This window comes from Hippopotamus amphibius, chromosome 13, assembly GCF_030028045.1.
Source record: "Hippopotamus amphibius kiboko isolate mHipAmp2 chromosome 13, mHipAmp2.hap2, whole genome shotgun sequence".
Lineage (NCBI taxonomy): Eukaryota > Metazoa > Chordata > Mammalia > Artiodactyla > Hippopotamidae > Hippopotamus > Hippopotamus amphibius.
In genome coordinates, this window is record NC_080198.1 from 22,082,632 (window position 1) to 22,107,254 (window position 24,623).

Below are 24,623 nucleotides of genomic sequence, written 5' to 3' on the forward strand. Positions count from 1 at the left end.
GTTCTGTGCAGATTTTGAAACTGATAGTTGAGACAGGGATTCAAAACACCCACAAGAGAGGATTTCATTTAGGAACCCTTGTTCATTATGGTGAATTTAGAAATTATAATTGTGGTGTTTGTTTTCTACCCAGTTTCACTAATGTAGCCTGCCACCCCGACTTATTTCTTTCCTCATTTTGGAAGACTTTTTTGTAGGTTCCTGAAACTCTAAATCACGTTCCAATATGAAATATATACTGAAGTGAATGAATACTAGCCGGAAAAAACCGCCAACCCAGTGAGCCCTGTAAATCAGCTCAACAAAGTGTCTATGCTGGGATCAAACACTTCAGATATAATGTTCCAATGGAAAGAAAGCTGTCCAAAAAGTGGAGACTGTTTACTTCTGACGCTGGCAGCGTGCTCTGTTTACAAAAAGAAAAAAGCATGTGAGATTGGTCAGATTACATTGCTATTGCAGATATGCTTGATTTTTCTAGTAGGAAATATTATTATAATCTTGAAGTTTTCAGCTTCTTATTCTTATTCTTCCCCCTTTATTTCTTCACACATATTATTTAATTGGCAAAAGAAAATTTCAGGGACAACTAGTACTTTTCTAGCATCTGCTAGTAGTTGAAATACAGGTCCCCTAAGTACTTCTGCCAGGCCTGGTCAGCCTGAAAGGTAGAGTATTATATATTCTGTTCTGTACTTTGCCATTTTTCACTGAACAGTGTCTTAGAGATTATTATATAAGGAACGTCTTCATTCTTTTCTGACACTTCATAATATCCTAGTTTGTGGAAGTACCATATTTACTTAAGCATTTCCTCTGGCCCTGTCACCCCCACTGGTCTTGTTAAATGCCTGAAAGTATTATTCCAAGGTGGCTGAGGACTTGAAACTCAGGGAAATAGGAATAAAACTTTTCATGATGGCTGGACATGATCAAAATCAGAACAAGAATAGGAGGCTTTGTTCTCCTTATGGCACTGTATACTCTTCTTCACTGTTCACAGATTTCCAGAGAATTCCCTGAGACGGTGATTTCTGACCCTGGCTTTGGGAGTACCCAAGGCCTTTACAGTCAGTTTTTGTAACGAGATTTTCAGAGAATACATGTAACAAAATTCACTTAATGTATTATATGTTATAATTATAAGTAATAAACTATAATAAAATGAGTTAAAATATAAATTATATATTAGATTTTGTTATAAATTATATTGAACATGCAGTTAATTAATAATTAAAATAATAAAATATAAATTATGTAATTATACAGTTTAGAAATTATAGAATTAAAATATATAAATATATTTTTTGTATTGTATAAACGCATACAGCCCAAACTTTTTAGCCTTAATAAGAATAATACTCATAGCGGTAGTAGAAACCACCACCTACTGAGCACTTACTCTGTGCCAGGTGTTGTCTTGGGGCATTTTATAAAAATCAGGTCTTTTTTTGATTGTTTTTGGCTGCGTGGCACAGCATGTGGGATCCTAGTTCCTGACCAGGGATCAAACCCATGTTGCCTACAGTGGAAGCGTGGAGTCTCAACCACTGGACACCAGGGAAGTCCCAAATCAGGTCGTTTTAATTCTTTCAGCAACCTCATGAGGTCAAAGACGTTGCCTTCATTGTACAGGCAAGGAAATTGATGTTCAAAGTGTTTATGTAATGTGCTATCTCTTGACCATTAATATCATACTGTTTCCTTATTATATACAGCTGGGGTACCTGGGTTCTTTGGGTGCTCTTTAAACGGCAAGTACGGAGGAAAACCTCCAGGACTGAAGATTATCCAAGGAAGAGTTCGCAGTGAAAATGTTTGTGCTCTGCTCCTCTGCCCTGAGGGAGGATGCTGAAGGGGTAGGGTGGCTTTAATGAGCAGTAACTTTTCATCCTCTCACTGACTTGTTCCCCTTACCCCATAAAATGAAAAAGGCATTGGAGGCAGGGATGTAGGAATAGGACTAAAACCTTGGTGGAAATCAGCTGTTGGTCTGGTCCAGTCTTTGGATCTAACTTTCTCATCTAAGCCTCCTGGATGACTAATAAATGGAGGAGTGACCTTCAAAAAATGGAAGATTGGGTTTTGGAAACTCCTATAATGTACTGTGATAGCATACTAGCAACCACTAGATTTATTTACCTAAGTGTGTGTCAAGTGTGTATTTGTCTGCATTTTAAACTGATAAAGACAGGAGTACGGAAACCTAGGATACACATGATAAAAACAGCTATTTCATTTCATTGGAAGTTTGAAAAGTGATACTCTTAAGAATTTCTTAAGTTATTTTCCTAGAGGTGGTGGGAATAAGGTGGAAAAAAAGGGGGAAACTGAGAGGGAATGATTGATTAAATGATGATTGAATATTGAGGGGGGAGGTCTTTTATCAAACTTCCATTTTTCCAAATATTTATGTTTGCTGAAATGTGGAGATACACATAATCTTTCAGCTCATTTTGCTTTATATGGTTAGGAAAGTAGGTTGGATGCTGCAGCAGCTAAGCTTGTGCTATTCCTTTGTCAGCCATGAGAGGATTTTTTAAAAATAGTTATTGAGAACTTTATTATTTGCTTAGCGTGAAATGCCACATAAAATATTGTCTTAACATTGGTGACGTTTAATCTAAAATTAATGCAAGAAAGTGAAAGATATCAAGGAACTGACTTCGTTTTCTTGGTGTTCATTGGTGTCCACAAGAAGAGGGTGAATCACTGCTGTGTTTAGTGGTTATTAATTCCTTACAACAAAAAAAAAGAGGCATGGTGCTTATTACTTTTGCTCAGTGCATTTGTAAAAGAGGCGTTAAAACAAGATGCAAATAACCTCTGGGAATAAGACAAACCAAATATAATACTAAATGACTGAGAAGGTTGTGTCACTCCTTGCAGAAAAAAAAAGTTAGCTATCAAAGAGAACTTTTTAGATCTTCTCCAAACGTCTGGTGGGGTCAGAAATCTTCCATTCTAGATGAACAAAGTACACAGCCCTGTTAATATTAATTTGCTGATTTTATGTTTGTTGTGCTGTTTTCATATTCACTCTGTAAGTGTAGTTGAGGGTGGAAGGAAAAAAATGGGGCCAGGTGGGGGGAACTTGTGCATTTAATAGTATTAATGGTAATCACTGCCACCTAGGATATCTCAAGGTTGGGCAGAAAGACTGGAATTTGGAGGTTTTGCTGTTTAGTAACTTGAAAGAAGAGAGGAGTTTGTTATGCCAGGGATGTGAAAAGGGAGATGAGTGTGACGGTCCAGTGATGTTGGCGTTACTGGGACGAGGCGCTAGAAAGTTGGAGGTTATCCCACAGTGGCAGAGGCTGGTTTATTCTCAGGGTTGGGAGTGGTGATGAGAAATTTGGGGGTGCGGGGTACTCAGCCTGCATTGCTCTCACATATGGCTGTGAATAGGGTGTGTTATGGCAAGGTTGCTCTCACATAAACACTTGACAAGTTTAGAGTTGAAAATTGTGAAAGGCCAATAAAACTGAGGATTTTTATTTTCTATCACACTATCTTGAATAGAGTCTTGATATGTTTTGCTTTGTTTTTTAACCTCCCAGCTCATGATTCTGCCAAAATTGGACCCTTGGGAATTGACAGAATTGTACCCTGTGCTAAGTATGAAAGGGCTATCTATCCAATTAACACACTAGCCTTAGTTTCCAGAGGGATTGGCTCTTCCCCCAGCCCTCCTTAGCCCAGAACAATTATATTCACGGCTTGAAAAACATCACCTGTTTTCAGTGAGACTGTGTATTTTTCCCCCTGTCTTGGCAGATGGCAGCATTGTTTCAGACATCACCTTTTGGGAATGGGTCAAGTAGAAAAGTTCTGTTACCAGAAATCACCTGTTTCAAAAGGAAACTGTTCTTTCAGCCCAGCTTACTGATGTGAAATGGACAGCCCAGCACTTTCTCACAGCTGCCCTGAGAAATTCCACCAGGGGAAGAGCGGTGAGGAAGCAAACATGCAAAAAGCCAGGCGAGACCTCAGTCCTCACCTAGCCACTGCCAAGCTAGAAGCTGGAGTATCAGGACATAAATGTGGAAAGTGGGGCATCTTCTTTCTAGAGAGCTACAGATGCTGTTGAAGTTTCAATTTTCTCTGTGGCATTTAAACCGTATGATTTTTTTTTTAGTGTCAAAGAATAGAAAATTAGTTTTAATTGTTACTTATGAGGCACCATATGGCTACTCTATAATTCTGGCTTCCCATGGAGCAGCATGTGCATATGGAAAATGAAATTAATTGGAAATCACACCCTGAAATCTATTATTAAGTTAATACAGCTAACAGCTTGTGGGGTGTCCTCATACTCAGCATGATGTAATTGCACATAACACCAAGTAACTATAAACTCAAATAGGAGACCAGGAGGGGTAAACAGAGGTCAAAGGCACAGCCTTTGGAAAGGAATGGCATTAATAATGGATGCTACAGCAAACATCTTGGTTCCTCACTGTCCACAAACCCAGAGTAGAGGGAAGCAGTTTAATCATATTCAAATGAATTAATCAGCAGTCTTGTAAATTTCACAGCCAAGGGACTGATTTTTATTTTGTGAACAAGTGTGGTGAGCTAAAGTCACTCTCAGAATTAGTGACGATTGTTTAAGTCAGAAGTTCCCAAACTTAGCTGTGCATCAAAATCCACTGAAGAACTCTTAAAAACACTGAACTCTGCGTCTGATTCCTGGGATTTTGATTCATTAGTTTTGGATTTCTGAATTATTAAGAAGCATCACAGGTGTTCTGATACAGCTCAGACATGAACCTTGGAAACCACTTATTTAACTGATGTGTATCACACATGGCTTGATAAATTTAAATGATGAAGCCCACAGCTAGTGTGTTGTTTAGTTTCCCTGATTTGGTTCCTAACGTTAAAACAGAGTAAAATAAGTTAAAAGAAAATCATAATCTAACGTTCAGTACTTCATTTGGCAAACCTAGAAATGGTGAACAATTTGACGTTATATGTGCTTTTTATTAAACTAGTTAGTTTATGTGTCTGCCCTTCCCAAGATTGTGGACTCAGTGAGGGGACTGCTGTTTTAGTTATCTTTGTGTTCAAGGCTCAGAGTGGTAGGAATTCAATAAATGTTTAGGGACTGCGAATTTGAATATGAAAAGGTCAGTTTTCATATTTAGAATTAATAATTGTATATTCTCTTCATTATAGGCATTAGACACAATCTCTACTCATCATAAATTGACATTAAATGTTATAAATGACAACACAATTTGTGATATTAGTATTTTTTAAAGTGTCCAGCCTTCTTTAGGTCATTGAGGACAGAATCTGTAGATTTAAAACTAGGAAGGAGAATTTTTTCGTTATCTTTATTCTTTTGCCCATGAGTGATACATCTGCAGACCTAAGTCACATTAGTAAGAGCAGTGTCTAGAATTCTAATTGAGAGACTCATTGGTAAGACTTTTTGGAAAAATACTAGTTCAGGTAGATTTTTTTGCTGCTGGTGGATGGTCTCTGTGCTTGGCGTAAAGGTCCCCCAAGGCAGTAGCTCTGAAATCTGTTCTTACTTCTGTTTTATCTTCTACAGTTTGTGCTGTCTCATGCTCCCCACGTTGCCTGAATATTACACTTGTTCTCCAATTTTCTTGGCATGTTACTTCCATTCTTCTCTTCCTGCTCAGTTTCTGCCTCAGGGCAGAATGTGTCAAGAAACTCTTAAATGCTGTTCAGATACTATGATGTTGAAAACACCCTATTATCTGCCTCAAAATGTATTGCCCATCGTAACTGTGACTGGTTTTGACATAAGGTGGGTTGGAATCTTATTGATGGACCAGAGGAAAGGAAATGATGTTAAAGCGAACAACTGGGACGAGACAATGGGAAGAAGAATTATGACTTTAGAGCTGAAGAGAGACAAGAAAGATATGCACGTACATCAGCATGATGTGTGGCCTGATCATCAGGGACCACCAGCTGTCTCTTAGCATCAGGACTTTCCTTCCTGAACAACAGACCGTGATTTTGTTTTTCTTTCAGTATTTAATACTTTATTTTGAAAGAATTTCAGACTTATGGAGAATTCTTAGTACCATACAAACAACTTCCATATCACGTTCATTCCAGTTCCCCAACTGTTAACATTTGAGAGCAAGGTGCAGACATGATGCCTCTTCACCCTGAACATTGTGGTGTATATTTCCTCACAAACAAGGAAACACTCGCACATCATCATCATTCAACCCTCCAAATCAGGAAATCGTGTTGATGCTCTACTACCATCGCATCCACAAAGCTTATTTGGATTTTACCAGATGTCCCAGTAATGTCTTTTTCTTTGCTTAACCAAGATCTAAGTCAGAAACACATGTTACATTTGGTTGTCCTGTCTCTTCAACCTCATCTCCTTTGGAACATTTCCTTGGTCTTTCCCTGTCTTTCAAGTCCTTCTTTAAAAATGTCCCAGCCTTTCCTTCTATGAAATATCTCTCAGGCTGAGTCCATCCAGTGTCTCCTCATTATACTCAGGTCCTGCATTCTTGGTGAACTGCTGTAAAAATGGTCGTCAACTGTTCACAGTTGGTCACATCAGAAAGTACATGACCTGTCACACCACTAGTCCAGCTGATGTCTGCCAGGTTTCTCCACCTTACATTTGACATTTTCCTTTTGTGATTAACTGGAATTTTGTGGGGAGGTGTTTTGAGATTACACCAGTATCCTGTTCCTCATCTAACTTCCACCCACCAGCCTTGGCCTTCATGGACTGTTCCTGCCTGAGTCAGTTACCTCTGTGACAGCTGCCAATTGGTGATTCTCATTTCCATTATTTCTGCTGCATTTATGAGTTGGTAATCTGGTATAAAGAAGAGCTTTTCCTTCTGCCTTACGGTATTTATTTATATCATCAAGGACCTATGGATTCTTGTTTTATTCAGTGGATTATCATCCATTCTTAAGGCTTTTTGACATGGCTTTGTCATTTCTTTGAACACTTTCTTACTAGCTGGCCCAAGATATTCCCAGTTCAACTCGTACTTCTCTTGTTCCAGCGGTAGTATTAGCCATTTCTCTAAGAAGCCTTGGTTCTTTTTAGTAGAGGTGGTATTTGTAAACCACTTGGCATGTGGTTGTGGTCATTATTGTTGAGGTGTTGTTGCCTTTAGGTCATCTTAAGAGATAGTTGGGTATGTATATGCACATACATACATGTATATATATGTATGTACACATGCACAAACATGTATATAAAATTACATTCATTCTGCTCTACATATACATGTTTACAAACACACTCATGTATCAGTAACTGTTTGTCTACATGTTCCAAAAAAACGTTGTGTTTATGTCAGTACCTCTAATTCTAATCCTAAATCACAAGGTTCTTTCTAGCCTCCCACCTTTCCATGTTTGGAAATAACTTTCTTCAACAGGAAGAGACCTGGCTCTCATTATCTTCAATATAAACTCATTTCCTCAGTGGATTGTAACCTATGGGTAGGTTACAATCATCCATAGGTTACAATTGGAACTATAGTGTCTGCTCACCACCCTGACACCTTCCAAGATCTTCAGTTTTGGGGTGCTGTCAGATATGCTACTGATGTGACTCTAAAAGGCACACCTCTCCCCTCCTCGGTAACTGTGTAATTGGGCTCTGGCAGGCGTATGCCAGTACCTTCATGACATTCCCCTTCTCCCCCTCAGTACCCCTTGTTCTCAGGTACCCGGGGGGGCTACTCAGTTTTCCACTAAGTTCATGGCTGCCTAGAGCAGAGACCATGTTTCCCATTTTCTGGCAGAGCTAGCTGTGGGCTTACGATTTGGTTACAGTCAGTGGCAACCAGTTTGACCATGAAGTCAGAGTTATTTGTTGAGAGGCGGTAATGGTTGTGGGATTATGATAGCAGTTCTTAACAACTCTCCTCAGGACTTTATGTGAGAGAAAAATAAACATATCTTATTTAAAATTTCAAAGTTATAACTAAAAAAATTTTGGTCCTTCGACAGCTAAACCTAATTCTAACTGATACTACCTTTGCTAGGCTAAAAAGAAACAAAAATAATTCTGAATTCCATGAGACAGTAAAGAATTGTGTAGAGGAGACCAGCACTAAATTGATAGAGGTCCAGTGAGTGCTGAATTTAGCCTCCTGGAATCAGATGACAAAATTTGCAGACATTTAAAGGAATTATAGTAGAATATAAAGGAGCTTATGGAATGGCATTAAGGTTCTCAGGCAATAAGAAGGTAAGTGAAATTCCTGTAAAGCTAAAAAAAACCCCAAAACCTAAGACACAAAACTATGCATGCAGTAAGTGAAGGTAGTAACTGAAGCCCTACAGAAGGTGGCTGACTTCTGTCTGTTGGAATCAGATGGAATTTGGCAATATTAAGTTGGTGGTATATCTTGAGTGATTCTGTTATATATTGTCCATGAGACCACCCTGTTTGGGGTCCTCGTTTGTCTTGGCAGCTATTAAAAATAGTTCCTGTCCATCAGGAGTACATGAAAAATCATTGCCACCTGGGCTAAGAGCGTGACCTCAATTCCTTGGAGTTGTGATCTCATCTGTGACATGGCATTTGAAAAGTGTTTTCTTAGTTTTTATGTTACTTTTAACCCAGGTAGGTAGATAACTTAGCAAACAGATGATGAAATTTCTAAAACCCATATGATTAATACTAATCAATTATTATCTGTATACGTTGTTTTAGTTGATATGTTTCTAATGTTTAAGAGAATTTGACATGCTAAAGTAACAGAGTAGACATTAATTCTACTTTATGTGTTTAATTAATTGACATTACTCTCATAATTTTTATGTCGAAAGATAAGGCTTTTGACAAAGATTGTATATAGTATTATAATGGTTTTAAAATTCACTGAATCTTTTATTTTGATTTGTTAGGGAATTACTGGTGCAGTTTAGTACTTGAGAAAGTTTTGCTTGTTAGGTCAGACAGTTGAAGTGCTTAAGAAAAGAGAATGGATACATTTAATTTATAAAGTCATTTTAAGACTTTATAAATTAAATGTTTAAGAAAAATTAAGTGTGTAAATGATACTGACTGCTGAGGGGGAGTCTAGTGTGTCCAACTTTGAGTTGTTTGAATCTTAATCAAAAGCCACCTTTAAAGTGAATGTTAAAATTTTAAGCTCAGTGGAATGATAAAAATTGCAATTTGAACTCAAAAGGCTTATAAAAATAGGTTTTTAAAAATCTGTCAACTTAATAAAGCAAATATTTCATTTAAAATCACAAAATCTTTGCAGCAGAGCTACCCTAGGTTTCCCAAACACACTGACACAAGGAGTGTTCCCCTGACGCAGTGACCATAACCAAATATCTGTGGTAGACAAGATTGTAGTCCTGGCAGGGCTGGTTGCCAAAGCTGATTTCTGGCGATACCTCCTAGGCCATGGTGAGGTTGGGGGACTGTCAGCCCTCAGCAGATGAGCTGCTGCCCTGGGCAGCAAGATAACATTCACATCACCCTCTTGGTTGGGATGGAAACTGTAATAGAAGACGCGTGGGCTAGAGGTCATAGCCCTTAACACGTTATCACTCATAAACTTTTGAACTCCGTTCAGTGTTTTCTACTGTAGATTGGGGACAGTAATTTCTAAATTACGGAATTATTGGAAGGATTAAAGGTAACAGATGCAAAGCACCCATTATATCGCTTGCCACCTAGCAGAGGCTCAAACAGCAATGACATTTCCTAGAGGAAGATGTGAAGGCTAATGGATTTATTTAGGGAATGTCTGAGGCCAAATCAGAGGATGTAAGTCATAAAGCCTATAGTAGTTCACATTCTTTAAAAGAAATCGCCTGCTTTGTTGCCAGGTATTGTTCAAAGTACTCACATGGATTGCTTACCTGAATTTACCCAGTAACCCATAAGAGATTTACTATTATCCTTGCTTTTTACTGAGGTAAAAACTGAAGTTTAGAGAGGTTAAGTGACTTTAAAAAATTTATACAACTAAGTAAAAGAGTCGAACCGTAGTTTGAATCCAGGAACTCTAATGCTAGAGAGTGCACTCAGGCCCACACTCTGGCTGGCATTCCTGTGTTGTGAACATCCCTGTCTGCGGTAACAGTGCCTCAGAGAAGGAGGGGCCAGTGTTGCCTTTGACTTTATATAGAGTTCCTCTCTGCCTTTTGCACCCCATCAACCAGGACTGTTTAAAAAAAAAAGCATAATAATAAAACAAGTACTAAGGGAATACACTGATAGAGTAGGCTTTGTTTTATCACAAGATAATTAAGTATAATACATCTCAAAAACATTTGGTTCTATAGACAGTGAAAGGTTTGTCTGTGAAGCTGTTAATCATTGTGAGCTACCTAATGGGCATAGCCTTTCATTTGACTCAAAATGGGAGGTTTTTCTTGTTGTTGCTGTTATTGGGTCATTACTTTTTCTTCATTTTAATTGATAGACCCCAGAACCCATGGTCAGGAATTCTGTTCAAATTTGGAAGTGGGTGGCTTGCCTTCTGTCTGACTACTGTCACCTTACCCCTCCCAACTTCATTCACGCCAGCAAATGTGAACAGGTGAGGGTAGTAGGAGGTCATGCTCAGATGGTGTTGGTGGACCTTAAGCTCTGGCCTGAGCTTGTGCTCTGGAATTTACAGCTGTGTGATCTCGGACAAGGGACTTTCTTTATTTGAGTTTCAGTGTCCTGATATCTAGAAGTTATATGCAGAGGGCTGATGTGAAGATTAAATGACAGTAGGTATATTAAGTCCTTTGAATAGTTCTTGGTAGATAGTGCTGAAAATGTGATATCTTTAAGACACATAATAACAGCCTCAACCACCGTAGTAACAATAATAGCAACGGCACTAATGACACTACAGGACAGAGAGCCATGTGTCCCAACGCTGATATACAAAACGCTAGCCAAGTTCCGTGCCTAGCTTGCTTCCCAGCTCATTTTCCCTCCCCTGCAGGCTGCCACAGGGCTGGAACGGACCCAGCATCAATGCTGGGGGAGGGATGTGCTGTGCTGGTATAAGCCTCAGCCTGCTAATGAGGCCTGAAGTTGAGCAACTCCAGATGGAGTCAAGCAGTGTGTTCTCTGCCAGGAAATGTGGTGGATGGGCCAGGGCCACTCATTCCAGGCAGCAGTCAAGGATATCAAAAGGGAGACGAACAAAAAGTAAGCAAACGTTCAGGCCTTGGAACTAAACAAACTACTATCCAAACGTAAATAAAACCATGGCATGCACTTGTGGCAGGGGACTCCTATCTGGGATCCAGAGATACTCAGTTTACTTACATAAGCAATTGTCCATCTGGGAGGTGGCAGGGCAGTGCTATACATGTGTATAGGTTTGGGCTTCTCTTGAAGGTATCTGACCTTTTAAAACTTGATTTCAACTAGTATGTTTTCATCTACCATGAGCACATTTTATTGATCATTTCTGAATGGTTGGAAAAAAATGACATCGGTATCTTAACATCAGAAAAAAAATAAGACATCAGTGTCTAGTCGGTAAGACGAGATTTATTACTTACTATGAAATATTTGTACCAAATGGACAGCATATTCATCCATATCATCATCCTCTACTATTTGTTTGAAACTTAAGGTGTAAATGTAAGTGAGGATGTAAGCCAGGAATTGTGTTAAGTAACTTTACATACCTTACTTACCCCCCTGGCCCCTGCACCCCACTAACTCCTGGCATTTAATACTCAGAGCAATTCAGAAAGCTTAACTGCTACTTTTATCAGCTTCATTTCATAGATGAGAAAACCGAGGTTCTGTTATTCTTTGGCCAAGGTCACGCAGCTGGCTAGTGAGGAGCGAAGCCTGAGTTGTGATCCGAGACTGTCTACTAGTGGCTCATTAACTTACCCATGTACTCTGAGCATCTCCAATATGTTTTCTTCTTTGGAAGGGACTTAAGAAGGGTGGTAGATGTATGTACACAGAAAGGAGATGCTTTAATAATTCCACACATATATCTGAAGGGCTGAAGGGCACCTCAAGAGGGTTCTTGACCCCTGTCTTTCCCCCTTAAGGAAACTGGTGACTTGAGCCCCAGTGACTTGTCCTGAATCTCAGAGGGACCAATCTTCATGTTTCTCGCATGGATCAGATGAGCTAATTCTGGAAAGCACAGATGTGTGAGTCCCCAGGCCCAAGGAACACCATGGCTGGCTTTGAACTGGAAGATTAGTTGCTGAATTGAGAAGTGGCTGTGTTATGCCTCTGTCCACCATTCTGAGTCACACTGCCCATGAAATGAGGAAGGGGTGGTAAGCCCAGTAAAGCTGAATGGCAGCCTTCTGTGTACATCTCAGGCACCAGTGTAATCTAACGTGTGATAAACTTGTTTTAAAAATTAACTGTTATTTCTCCCTGTTTACAGAAAGAATACATGTTCTTTGTAGCATATTTGCGGTCAAAAAGAAGAGAAAATTACCAGTAATCTCCTCCCCACCTTCAAATAATCAGTTAATACTTTGGTATATTTTATTCCAGATTTATCCTCAGTATATGTATTATATACATGTATATATATTTAATGATATATATTTGGGATTACAAAAAGCTTTCTCCCCCTCCCCCCATTTAGCCCTAATATTATTATTGTTTTTACTAGGTCACATAAACATATATTTTATTTAAATCTGAAAATAGTTCTTCTCTGATTGTAAATGGCATAAGCAGTCATTGTTAAAAGTGCAGGTAATATCAGAGCTATAAAGAAGGAAGTAAAAATCATTTCAGACTTCATCCCCATAGATAACTGTTGATGTAGACTTTCTGTCATTTCAGACTTTTTTTAAAAAGCATTTGTATCTGTATTTTCCAAAGTTTGCAGAAGAGTAATGTAGTCTAGGTTATAATGCAGATATGTTTTGGCTTTTATCTTCTAAATACTTTCTAGTGGTTTTCCCTGGAGGCTTATGGAAAGTCTCCAATCCCAATATGTTAAACTTCAGGCAGTGACAGTGACATTGACGGCCTAGAAGAGCTTTGGGTTAACGATTGTCATTTTCATCACTCCATCACTTAAGCATCAGACCAAGGCTGGAAGCATCATCCTGGCTTTTCTGGAGGTTGCAAGAATCCCCAGGAGAATTCACTTCCCTTTTCAAAATGGAATACATGGTGCAAGGAGACACCTTTGGTGCAGCTCCAGAGTATCAGTGCTGGAAAAGTTCATGTTTAAAATAATAGTTGTTTTCAAAAAGTTATATATGCTCGTGGTAAAAAAAAGAAAATCCCTTTTGAAATCAGTACTTTGCCTGTCATTGACTCTGACTAGGAACGTTTCAAGCAGAATTCTGATTTGGAGGGGGTACGGTGGGTGGGGGGGAACTGATTGCTTTTTACACTCTCTTCAATAGTCACATATATGTTGGTGGCCTGGTTAGGCATTGATCTTTGTGCTGAGGTGTAAGAATTTAATATTTTGTTATGTTTAGTTTCAGTGAAAATTCAGTAAAAGACTTAAGATCCCTATTGTCAGTGCTGCTTTATTTAGATATTTTGTCCTAAGGACACTCTTGTAATATGCTCTCACAAACAACAATGTATTTCTTGGTTGGGATTTGAATCATACCACTATATGCGTTTGTCAAAACCTATTGAATGGTACATTCAGATTTGGGCATTTCACTATATGTAAATTGTATCTCTCGCCAGGAAAGAACTGTAAACAAGTATCAACTTTAGTTACTGATATGAGTGCTGAAGAGTTTAAGGGTAACTGCACTGATGTCTGCAACTTACTTTGAAATGCATGAGAAAATAAGATAGGCTGTGATGGATGGAAAGATTTGGGATGAAGCAAATGTAGTTAAATGTTAGCAGCTGTAGAATCCGAGTAGTGAGTGTGTGGATGTTCACTCTACTTGTCATTCAACACTTTTTTATGTGATTGGAAATTTTAATAACAAAATGATGAGGGAAAAAACCAGTAATGAGTCTCTATGTGAAGGGGTTAAAGCACAGTCTCTAGAATTATATTTCTTGCTGAAACATTCTGACTGTTCTTCTTGCCAGTGATGTGACTCTGGATAACCTCAACCTCACTGGAGTTATTTGTTAAATGTGGGTAATGAATACAGTTAGCACAAATCTTATTCCCCAGTAAACACCTAATAAATACTGTGATTATGATTTCACAGTGCAGAAGAAGTGATGATTATAAGTGAATGACCATATGCTGAGGGCCCACTGTGTGCCTGGCACTCTCGCCTGGTGGTTTCCAGGAGAATGAGGCCATCTCATTCTGCATCACACTGTGTGTGCCCTTCAGTAGCAACAGACACCGGAGAAGGTGTGAGGGGCATGATTGGCTAAACTGAGAGTGGCTTCATTAAGTGTGACAGAAGCCCTCCCCAGCTCAGTGGCTCCCCTTTGGTGTGGCATCTCCTTTGAACTAGAAGGCCCTTCAGAGGAGAGGTGGCATCTGCTTTGTTAGACTCTGTAGCATTCCCAAGTCAATGTTGATTTAACTCATCATAAAAATCGCTTCCTTTGTGTACAGCTAAGCCATCCTATTTTGAGGTTATCATGTTTTAGCTTTATGGACACATGTCCTGGGAAATTCTTCTAGGGTAGCAAGATCTCCTTCCATCCCAACAGTGGAATTATGTTTATGCATTATGACAGCCTGTTCCAGACTCTTGCTGGGAGGCAAAGAGAAAGGGTCAGGGGCCTGGAAAAAGCTACAGCTGGATTTAAGGACACCAGCAGTGGGGGATGAAAGGAATATTTCTGTGGATGTGCTGTTTACTTCCAGGTGTCTCATATCATATTCCTGGAAACTAAGGTGAAAAACAGAGTTTAAAAAGTGTAATGGAGAGGGAAAGTGTGGGATATAGAACAATTGTTGCCACATTTTGAAAGGAAAGGTCAGTGGGTAGGAGGAGTAGACTTACCTGGTAGCTTTCCAGTTGCCGTAATGAAATGTGAATCTTGAGAGTAAATGTCTCCTAATGGTTGAGCTTTCAGAGGGTATCCTCATAATAGGACTGCTTGGTTGGTCAAGTGTGAAACAGGATTTTATTTCTCTGCCACACTAATACCATTGGAGAACGACTCAAAACCTCCTTTTACCAGGTATGGATGCCAGCTCTTGAGTATTTTACTGTGTTTTGGGGTGTTAAAATTCCAAACTCAACTCAAAAAAATTTTATTGATTTTCCCCCAAGAAGTAAAATGCACATCAGCTTCTTAACTCTTTAATTTCTTGTTTATAACACTTGGCCTGGCCCATTCCAGTATGAATTATTGCTCAAACCAGGCATTTTTAAAAAAGTGTTGTGGGAAGTCCCAGAAGAGACCATCCTAGTTTGAACAAAGATAATCAGAGAGGTTGTTCTGAAGACAGTCCAAGAAAGTAGGTCTAGGCTTTGTGGCTTCTGAGGTCAGGTATAGTTCAGGTTGATGATGAATGCTCCAATTCTGAGGGATTTAAGTGTATTAGTCCTTATTTGGGAGTGGTTCAGAGGAGGGTGTGATGGAGGTGAAATTTGAAGTTAGTGCTGATCTTTCTGGCTGTTGAATCTGAACTGTTGAAACTGAAGTTAGTTATCTTATATAATTGAACTTGCAGTTAAATAAATTGGAAATAATACAAGGAAAGGTAAGAGAAAAGGAGGAAGGAAGGCTGGGAAGGAAGAAGGAAGGAAAGGGGAAGAAAGAAAGGAAGAAAACCAAAGAAAGCTGGCATAGCAGGAAAAGGAAAAAGTAACTATCTCTCAGGCCTCGAAAGTCAGCCAAATATAAACTCTTCCTAGTTCACTGAAATTGCATGATTTCATCCTCTAGGATGCAATCTAAAGTCCTCTCCATGTTTAACATTCAAGCAATAGACTTAGATTTCAGACACAATGAATGAATCAGGACAGGCAATAGAAGAGTAAGACATTGCAATTTAAAACTCAGTGCAATTTGAAAGCTACATAACAAATTATGCTGGACCACAGTAGATGTGTATATCATAGGAAAGTGGTTTTGAGATCTTTTATCTCCCTTGGGGTGGGTCATTCCTGGCTTCTACTTAACTTCAGAGTGTCATCCACCACTTTAGCACGTTAAAATGGAAAATGAAAACCTCACGGGTTCCTTTTTTTTAGCAACATCACCAAGCTGGTGTTTGGAATTCTATATTTCTGGCTTTTAGAATGGTTGCACATTTTAAGTCTGCAATGTGTGTTGATTTGCAGGTTAGGAGGAGTGGACATATACTTAACTCTTGCTTTCATTAAACAGCTGCTTAGTTTGAATCTCACTGACCCCTTGGAGGCTTTTTAAAGACCACCTTGGTAAAATTATTGGAGATTTTAAAAGCATGTAGGGCAAAATAACTAAATTTAACAAACACCGTAAGTGTGTTTTTTCATTTATATGCTGTTCCTGAACATAGATAGTAAACTTTAATACATAGAGGTTTTCTGAAGATCTGAAATAACAAATTTGAGTGCTGAATCCTTGGTATGATTTACTGGTTTATTTGAAGTGGTGCTATGGTGGTTTCTAATTTAAATAGGTAACTAAGATAGCCATACAAGTATAGATAGAAAAGCAAAGTAGCCTTTCTTAGCTGTTTACCTCTTAGTGTCCTCACTCCCCAGCTTTATCTACCTAGAAAACTCACAGCTCTTCTTCTCTTCATGGCTCTTTTCCTGGCCTGCTTAACTTGACACCAGTTCCTCTTCTCTCTATACTTTGTTCTTGCCACTTGTGAAAGCGTTCATATTTTTCAGTAATTCTTTGTATCTCTTTCCGTCAGTAGATTTTAAGTTTCTGAAAGACAGTGACTATGATTTTTTTATTTTTTTATTTTTTTAAATTTATTTATTTTATTTATTTATTGGCTGCGTTGGATCTTCGTTGCTGCACACGGGCCTTCTCTAGTTGCGGTGAGCGGGGGCCACTCTTCATTGTGGTGCATGGGCTTCTCACTTTGGTGGCCTCTCCCGCTGTAGAGCGCGGGCTCCAGGCGCGGGGGCTACAGCAGTTGCAGCACACAGCCTCAATAGTTGTGGTGCATGGGCTTAGTTGCTCTGTGGCATTTGGTATCCTCCTGGGGCAGGGCTTGAACCCATGTCCCCTGCATTGGCAGGCGGATTTTTAACCACTGTGCCACCTAGGAAGTCCCTCAATAGATGTTTTAAAAGGACAAGACATTTTTCTGCTGCTGTCAATTTTCTTTCATGAGACTTTAGGAGGTCATGTTGTAAGATGATGAGCCATGTTTGTTGAAGAAGTTTTCTGGAGGCCTCCTCAAATATAGACATCTCTGACCCCATGGAGTAAAATTATAAAGGCTAATACAGAAAGAAACATTTATATATTCAAGACAAAGCACTATAAATAACTGCATATATTTATCTCATTTTTAGTCTCATTTTTATTTTTATTTTTTGACGGCACATGATAATTGCAAAAAATTTGAATCAGTACTGATAAAAGGTAATATTCTACCCATAATAGCCCTCCTTACCTCCTTAAGATAACCTCGGTTAATAATTGGTTATTATCCATTTAGATTTCATTATGACTATATAATGATGCACAAATGTGAGTATTTATTTTTAAATATTAATCATTAACTCAGTTTAAAGCATATAGTGTCTGGTAGACATTTCCCCATGTTTATACATAAAGATATACTTAATCGTGGTTAATACATATATAGTGTTGTATTATTTCATCATGTGGTTATGTAAAGTTTGTTTTTCTAATCCTGAATGTCCAAATGCTGATGGACATTTTGGTTGTTTTCAGTGTTTCCCTCTTACAATTACATTGCAATGAAAATCCTTGTTTCTATAGTTGATTTTCACAGAAGTGGTATTGCTCTACCAAAGTGTGTTCTGTTCACATTGGACAGATGGACCTCCTAATTGTCTCAGAACATTCCATGTTTCTTAACCATCATGAATTTTTCAGGAGCATGGAACAGATGCCCAGTACTATTCCTTGATTTGCATTGGACTCAGGAGTCTGAGAAGGATTTTGAATGCACTCTGCAATTGGGAAATCAGGGCCTGTCTGGAGAAAGGGTCTCTAAAGAGCGGAGCTGGTTAGAATGATGCGGGGTTCCTGGTAGATCTCCATGAGTGAGGAAAGGGGAAGCCTGGGCAGCAGGAGCTGCAGCTCTGAGGGCACAAAAGCATCAGGTTTGATTGATCCCAAGTCTCCCCTGGAGGCTGTGTCCTCTGGGATAGAGACTGTGCTAAAAAGGAAAAAGCGGTCTCACTAGGGGCACAGCCACTTTGCTGGAGAAGGTCTCCTGCAAGGACTCACTTGTGAGAATCTGGAGGATCTTTCTTGACTAGAGGAAACTGGTGGTGGTGTGGCCAGTAGACCAGGGTGGTAGAATGGGGACAGCAGACACAGTGGGACTGATTCCAGATAGTAGTGTATGAGAGCATTTCTCACCAAGTGGAGGGCCAGATAGAGGAATTGACTTAGGTAAGAGAAAATAGGGAATAGACAAGATTTCTAATACATGAAGGTGGAAGATCTCAAAATACTAGTAATATTGCTGTGAAAGGGAAAGAAACATCTTTAAACGTGGGTGCAGCCTGGCAGTGTATATGTTGCATACGTTTTAAATTTCACATTCTTTCCAATTGGTTCTGAAAATAAAACCGTTGTGAGTTTATCTTCCCATATCATTTCTGAACATTGCCACCTTTTTCTCCCCTCTTGTTCATCACTGGTTCAGATCAACAGGAGATCCCCTTATATATCTGTATTATCAGGTAGCTCCCAATTGTCTGCTACTGAAGGAAGGATATGCCTTGGCCCAGGGTAGGTTCTTAAGCCTCTCAGAAAAATGTAAAACAGTGTTAATTCTGAACCTGCAGCAGTTATGGGCTTTGCCTTCTGATGCCTTTATTATCATCTGTGGTAATTTATACTGTGTCAGCTTGGTTAAGGTGGAACTCTTTCTCAGAATCCCCTTCCTTGTATATACCGGATTTGGAATTTGCGCAGAACTTGGAATGCAGCCATTACTCTGTGGTGCATTGTTGGGCAGATGTAGACAGACTGGTAAGAGGGTCCAACTTTGTCTTTGCTCTTTTGTGCTCCATGTCCAGCTATTCTCCCAGCTGCTGACCTTGCTGATCAACATGGACACAAACCCATCATGAGATGCTTGGCAACAAGTCCCATACCCTTCTCCACAGCTCCTGCATGTTCTAGTTTCTCTGATTGGCTGGGGGTGACTCCTCTGATCCTCTGACCTCTGCTTTCACATCTTCCCTTTCTCACCATCTCCTACAAATTCAGCTATAATTCCTGTAATAAATCCCTTATCCATAACTCATAGTGGTTCTGCTTCCCTAATTGAACCCTGACTGAACACCTTTGCGTTAAAAATCGGGGAAAAAAAATGATTTTTTTAATAGCTGGTTTTCCTTTATCATTCTTTTCCTTCAAATATACCACAAAATACTGTAGAAATGCTATTGATGTTCATAAATGCTTTTCATCATCCGTGACTGTTTCCAGGATATGTTGAAGTTACAAATGTTACACAGATATTTATTTATTTATTTATTTATTTATTAGTTTTGGCTGCGTTGGGTCTTTGTTGCTGCGCTCTGGCTTTCTCTCTAGTTGTGGCGAGCGGGGGCTGCTCTTCAATGTGGTGTGCGGGCTTCTCATTGTGCTGGCTTTTTCTTGTTGTGGAACACAGGCCCTAGGCGCACAGGCTTCAATAGTTGTGGCACATGGGCTCAGTAGTTGTGGCTCACGGGCTCTAGATTGCAGGCTCAGTAGTTGTGGTGCATGGGCTTAGTTGCTCTGTGGCATATGGGATCTTCCCGGACCAGGGCTCGAACCCGTGTCCCCTGCATTGACACATGGATTCTTAACCACTGCACCACCGGGGAAGTCCCAAGATATTGTTATTATTATTAATGTATATCATTAATCTCTACTATACATAAAACAGAGTAGAGATTTCTGGAAATTTCTTCTTTAAAGAAACTTGTTTGTTCTGAAAAAATGTCTTTTTTTCAAGTGTTTTCATTTACAGGAGGTTTGTTTAATGTCCTGTGGTTGCAGTCTTATAGTATTAGACCTTTTTTGATTTGCTACAGGTGCTTGAATTCAGTCACATTATTTTTGCCATCAATGTTAGGAGGTTGTATCCCTAACCTTTCTTATAGAAATATATCTTTTAATCTAATAGGTAAAATGTAAGATTGGTTTATAAGTGTTAATCTACAGAAAGAGTAAGATTTTGAAACTAAATCAAGCCTTTCTGGAAGTAGTTTTCATCTGGCTTTAAAATTTTTATCACCAACAAAGTGTGTATTAACAGTTATGAGAGCAATTAAGAACACCAGTGACAAGATCAGAATAGTAGGCTAATTTATTATTACAGATTTTAATGAGGCCTATAATGTAGGATTAAATATACAATATTTTTAAGAGTATGGCAATTTGAAAAAAGAATGATTTATCAAACTTTAATTTAGGAATTTTTATAGGAACTCAAAATGATTCCCTTGAAAATAAAATTGTTTTGTGTTAAGATAATATTATTATCTTCTTTATAATCAATAACTGCTGAAATGGGCATTAAAATGTCCCCACAGTATCCAAATGAAGGAATTATTTTAGATAATGTGAAATTAATTGGCTACCATATTCAATAAGAAATTAAGACTTAAAACTTACATAAAAGCCTTATCAGTAAAGAATTTTTTAATGTGAAATGTCTCCCTGGACAGCTTCCTGTTTGTATCACAAAACCCTTGTCCTAGAGATTGTCTCATTTCCATCTTTTACTTTTGTATATAAATCACTGTTCTAGGTGTGTATAGTTTAAATCTTTGATGGGTAGCAGTCTGATGGAGAGCCAGGTATCTCCAATTCTATTTTAGCCTAGGGATGTGACCAATGGTGAAATAGCTAATTCTAACATCTCATGTATTTGAAATTCTCTATCCCAGTGTTTGTGAGCCCATGTCAGACTTATTGAAAGTTGAAATAGTTGTTTCAGTCTCGCTGTTTCACAGCGAACAACCTAGTCACAGTTTGAGGAAATAGGAGTCAGTCCACAGGAAATATTACAGTAATGATTGAAGATGGGTAGTTCTCCACTTTTAAGTTCGGGTTCTGGGGTCATAATGAAAACAGGAAGGTTAGTTCATTTCCTTTGGGAAATTGCCACTTGGGTCTCTGTTATCATTCTATAATTGTGTGTTCTTTATTAAGATTCATCTTTTCATAGTATCTTTCAACTCTTCTCTTGCCTCTCCCCCTCCTTTCTCCTTGCCTTTCAGTAATAGGTAAACCTGAAGTACATTTTAACTTTCTCTATTAAGAATTCTGTCAAACCTCAAGAAAGGTGATCACTATGCTAGAAATTATATAATGCAGTTATACTGATAACTGAATATTCCAATTTTGCTTGTCAGTGAGTCATAGAAATTGTAACCCCCCCCCCCCCCAAAGTACAATGTTATTGACTCAAAATAGATAATCATGGTAGTAGTCATCTTGCTGTAGTCCTGGTATATAGAGTAATACATTTTGTGTTTAGGAAGTGTTATATTTTGGAAGAGAACAGTACTGAATAAAAACTGGTTCAGTAATATAGATATTTGGTTCATCACCAAACTATTTTAAAAGGATAGTTGAAAATAACTTACTCTTATTGATATTCTTGACTGACATTTTCAGACATTTGCTGAGGCCCATTTATGTTCCAGTTCTGAAGTATGTCTTATGAACATTATTTTGCATAAAAATATCTTCAGAATTCCATCTCTGAAAAGCAAAGTGAACTAGTTTTACAAAGCTTGCCTAATTAAAAACATTTCTTATTTATTCTGTTGAGGTTATGCTTTCCTTAATGAATTTATTTATTCTTTTATATTTAATAATGCTTCCAAGAATGTTTATTATCCAGCATGGGACTGTTGGGGAACTATAAAAATTGGTATAAAACTGTATTATTGTAATTATAATAACACTTGTTTTAGTGGAGAATGGGAGAAAAACAATGAGAAAGCATTATTTTAATGCAGCTAAGAGAGTGAAATAAGACCATGGCTTAGAGGGGTTTTTTTAGACTTTCTTAATGGCTATTTTGTTCTCTTAAGTGATATAGTTTTGAAAGTCTTACATGTCTGTTAAGTTTATCAAATATGTGCTTTTTCCTCCTAAAATACATATGAATTATAGTAAACCGGTTTCCATCAAACCCAGTAGAAGCCTAGCCATGAGCACTCCTCATTATCAGAAACTCACCAGGAAAGGAACAGAATAAAGTGAATGTATTGTATATTTAGGCTACTGCATGTAAGAGTATCAGTTAAGAGCAGGGAATTTGGAGTTACACAGCCCTGGGTTATACCAGTAATATGGTATAGATGCAATCCATTTCTGTACAAAATCAATTGAAGAAGAGCTTTTTCTCCAGTCTCTTTTTAGCTTTATATCCTAAAATACAGTTAAATCATCTTGTGTATTCATGCAGAGATGGAATTCCTATATGGGATATTCTTTTATAATTCTGTTGGAGAACAGAAAGGTAATATTAAGAAAACAAGCAGAAATTTGTATGAGCTTTTAGAAAAATCAGATCTTTAAATAAAATGGAAACTGACATTAAGTGTGAATCCACTTGGTAAATACTGAATGAAAAAACTAGTTACTGTTCAGTAGGATTGGGTCACTTAATTTTCAACACTTTGAGTAAATAACCACATGAAGTAAATTACTTTATGTTAGTTACCCTCAAGATGAGACAAACTTATTTTACTTTGGGCTGCTGACCTGCTGTACTGATGTAGAATTTTAGAACTAAGGAAGAGATGAGTGTAATGAACTTATTTTTCACTTGGGGTGTAAGTTGCAGAAGATATACCTAGATTTGATATAGTCTTTTTTCTTTCCCTTTTTCTGTTTGCCCCAGTATGTGGCTTCACAATCTACAAAGTGGTTGCTTGGTCTACCAGCTGAGTGGCATGTAGTCCTTTGATACATAGTCAATGGTGATATGAATATTTGAGATTTCTTTGAGCCTACAACTATTTCTGTGTCTTGATGGTTAGTGCCTAAAGCTTAACTAATCAGGTCTGTGTAATACCAGTTAATATTTCCCATTTAGGTAGTCTGCACGGCTTTCAAGTTTTGCTGTTGGAAAGCTTGGAGAGGAAAGCCTCTCTTTTTTTTCTGGATGAGAAGGAGATGGGAAAGGATAATGGCAATGGAATGCTGGTTATCCTCTTTAAAGAATTTGAAGAGATCACAATTAAAAACTTGAATAGACAGCAAAAAGTGTTTTTTCTACTTGATGTCTTCAAAAGAGAAATTGGAAATGTCTTTCTGTATTCTGTTTTGCTTAATAGCTGAAAATAATTATAATGATGATAGCCGTCATATTTTGACCCTTTTTTTAATGTGCCAGACTTTGAGATGAATACTTTACCTACTATTTTCATTTATTCTTCACATCATTTTAACACTATAGATTATTTTGTTATGACCATTTTACAGATGGACATGTTACTTTTACCTTTCTGAATCTCATTTTCCTTTTCTCTGTAAATAAACAGATAGGCAGAGCTGGAGATTTTAACTAAGTCTGTTTTACTCCAAAGTTCTTGATCTCAGTATTACTCCTACATGCAATAGCCTAAATATGCAATAAATTCATTTTACTTGGTTCCATTCCTGGTGAGTTTTCGATAATGAGCAGTCACCATGTCTTGTCTTTTACTCAATTTGATGGGAACCAGTTTATTATAAGACATCGTTTGACTGATGTTGCGATGGTTCATATCGAAGGCAGAAACTATTGTCAGAGGTTTTCGAGGGCAGGAAAGAAGGAGCTGTGTTTGCTTCTGAGAGAAGGTGGTTTTCTGAGTGTGAGCAAATATGGAAAGGAAGACCAACCAATAAAGACAATGAACCTTCATAATCTGATTACATCATCTTAGAGTAACTGTCTTACCCATTGACTTCATAGGGCCAAATCCTTCCATAGCTTCCTATTGCCTTCATGATAAAACCTGTGGCTCCTTCTTTTTGACCCTTTGCCTGCTTGCCTATGAGTAACAACGGCGATGATAGTAATAGCTGAAATAGCCAACAGTTATGGACCTTGCATGAATGGTGGCAGATTCCAGCACTTTTTACCATCTCTACCTGAATGGACACAATCCTTTTGGTTCTTCACAGTATGCAAAGGTAGTAAATGGACTAACTGATTGTGGCAATAATCTTTCATTAGTCATGTGAGTTTTTAGTCTCTTGGGATAGTCACATATATTGTCTAATTCTTAAAACAACCTTCAACATTGTTTTATAATTGAGTAAACTGAGTCTTAGAGACATTAAGTAATGTGCCTAATGTCACACAGCTGTGCAAGGGATAAAGGCTTGATTAAAACCTGGGTCTGCGATTCTAAATCTGGTGTGCTGAACCAGAAAACTGTTAGGGCCGTATCAGAGATTGTCTGACTTAATTCTCTAATTTTAGACAAAATTGAATCACAAACAGAGAATGCCAGCTGTGGCCTGAAGATGTGTACTCTTTGGTTTATTAAACACATTTGATTTGGGGGCTGCCTTTTTTTTTTTTTTTTGGTTGTATAGGGGAGCATTCCTGTTGGCTGAGGGCCCCTTT

The 24,623-nt window shown here is 38.3% G+C and overlaps 1 protein-coding gene across 8 annotated transcripts in view; it reads left to right on the forward strand.

The window, feature by feature from the left end:
- SUCLG2 (succinate-CoA ligase GDP-forming subunit beta) overlaps window positions 1-24,623 on the forward strand; it is a 271,828-nt gene that overhangs the window by 102,914 nt on the left and 144,291 nt on the right. The window lies entirely within an intron of this gene.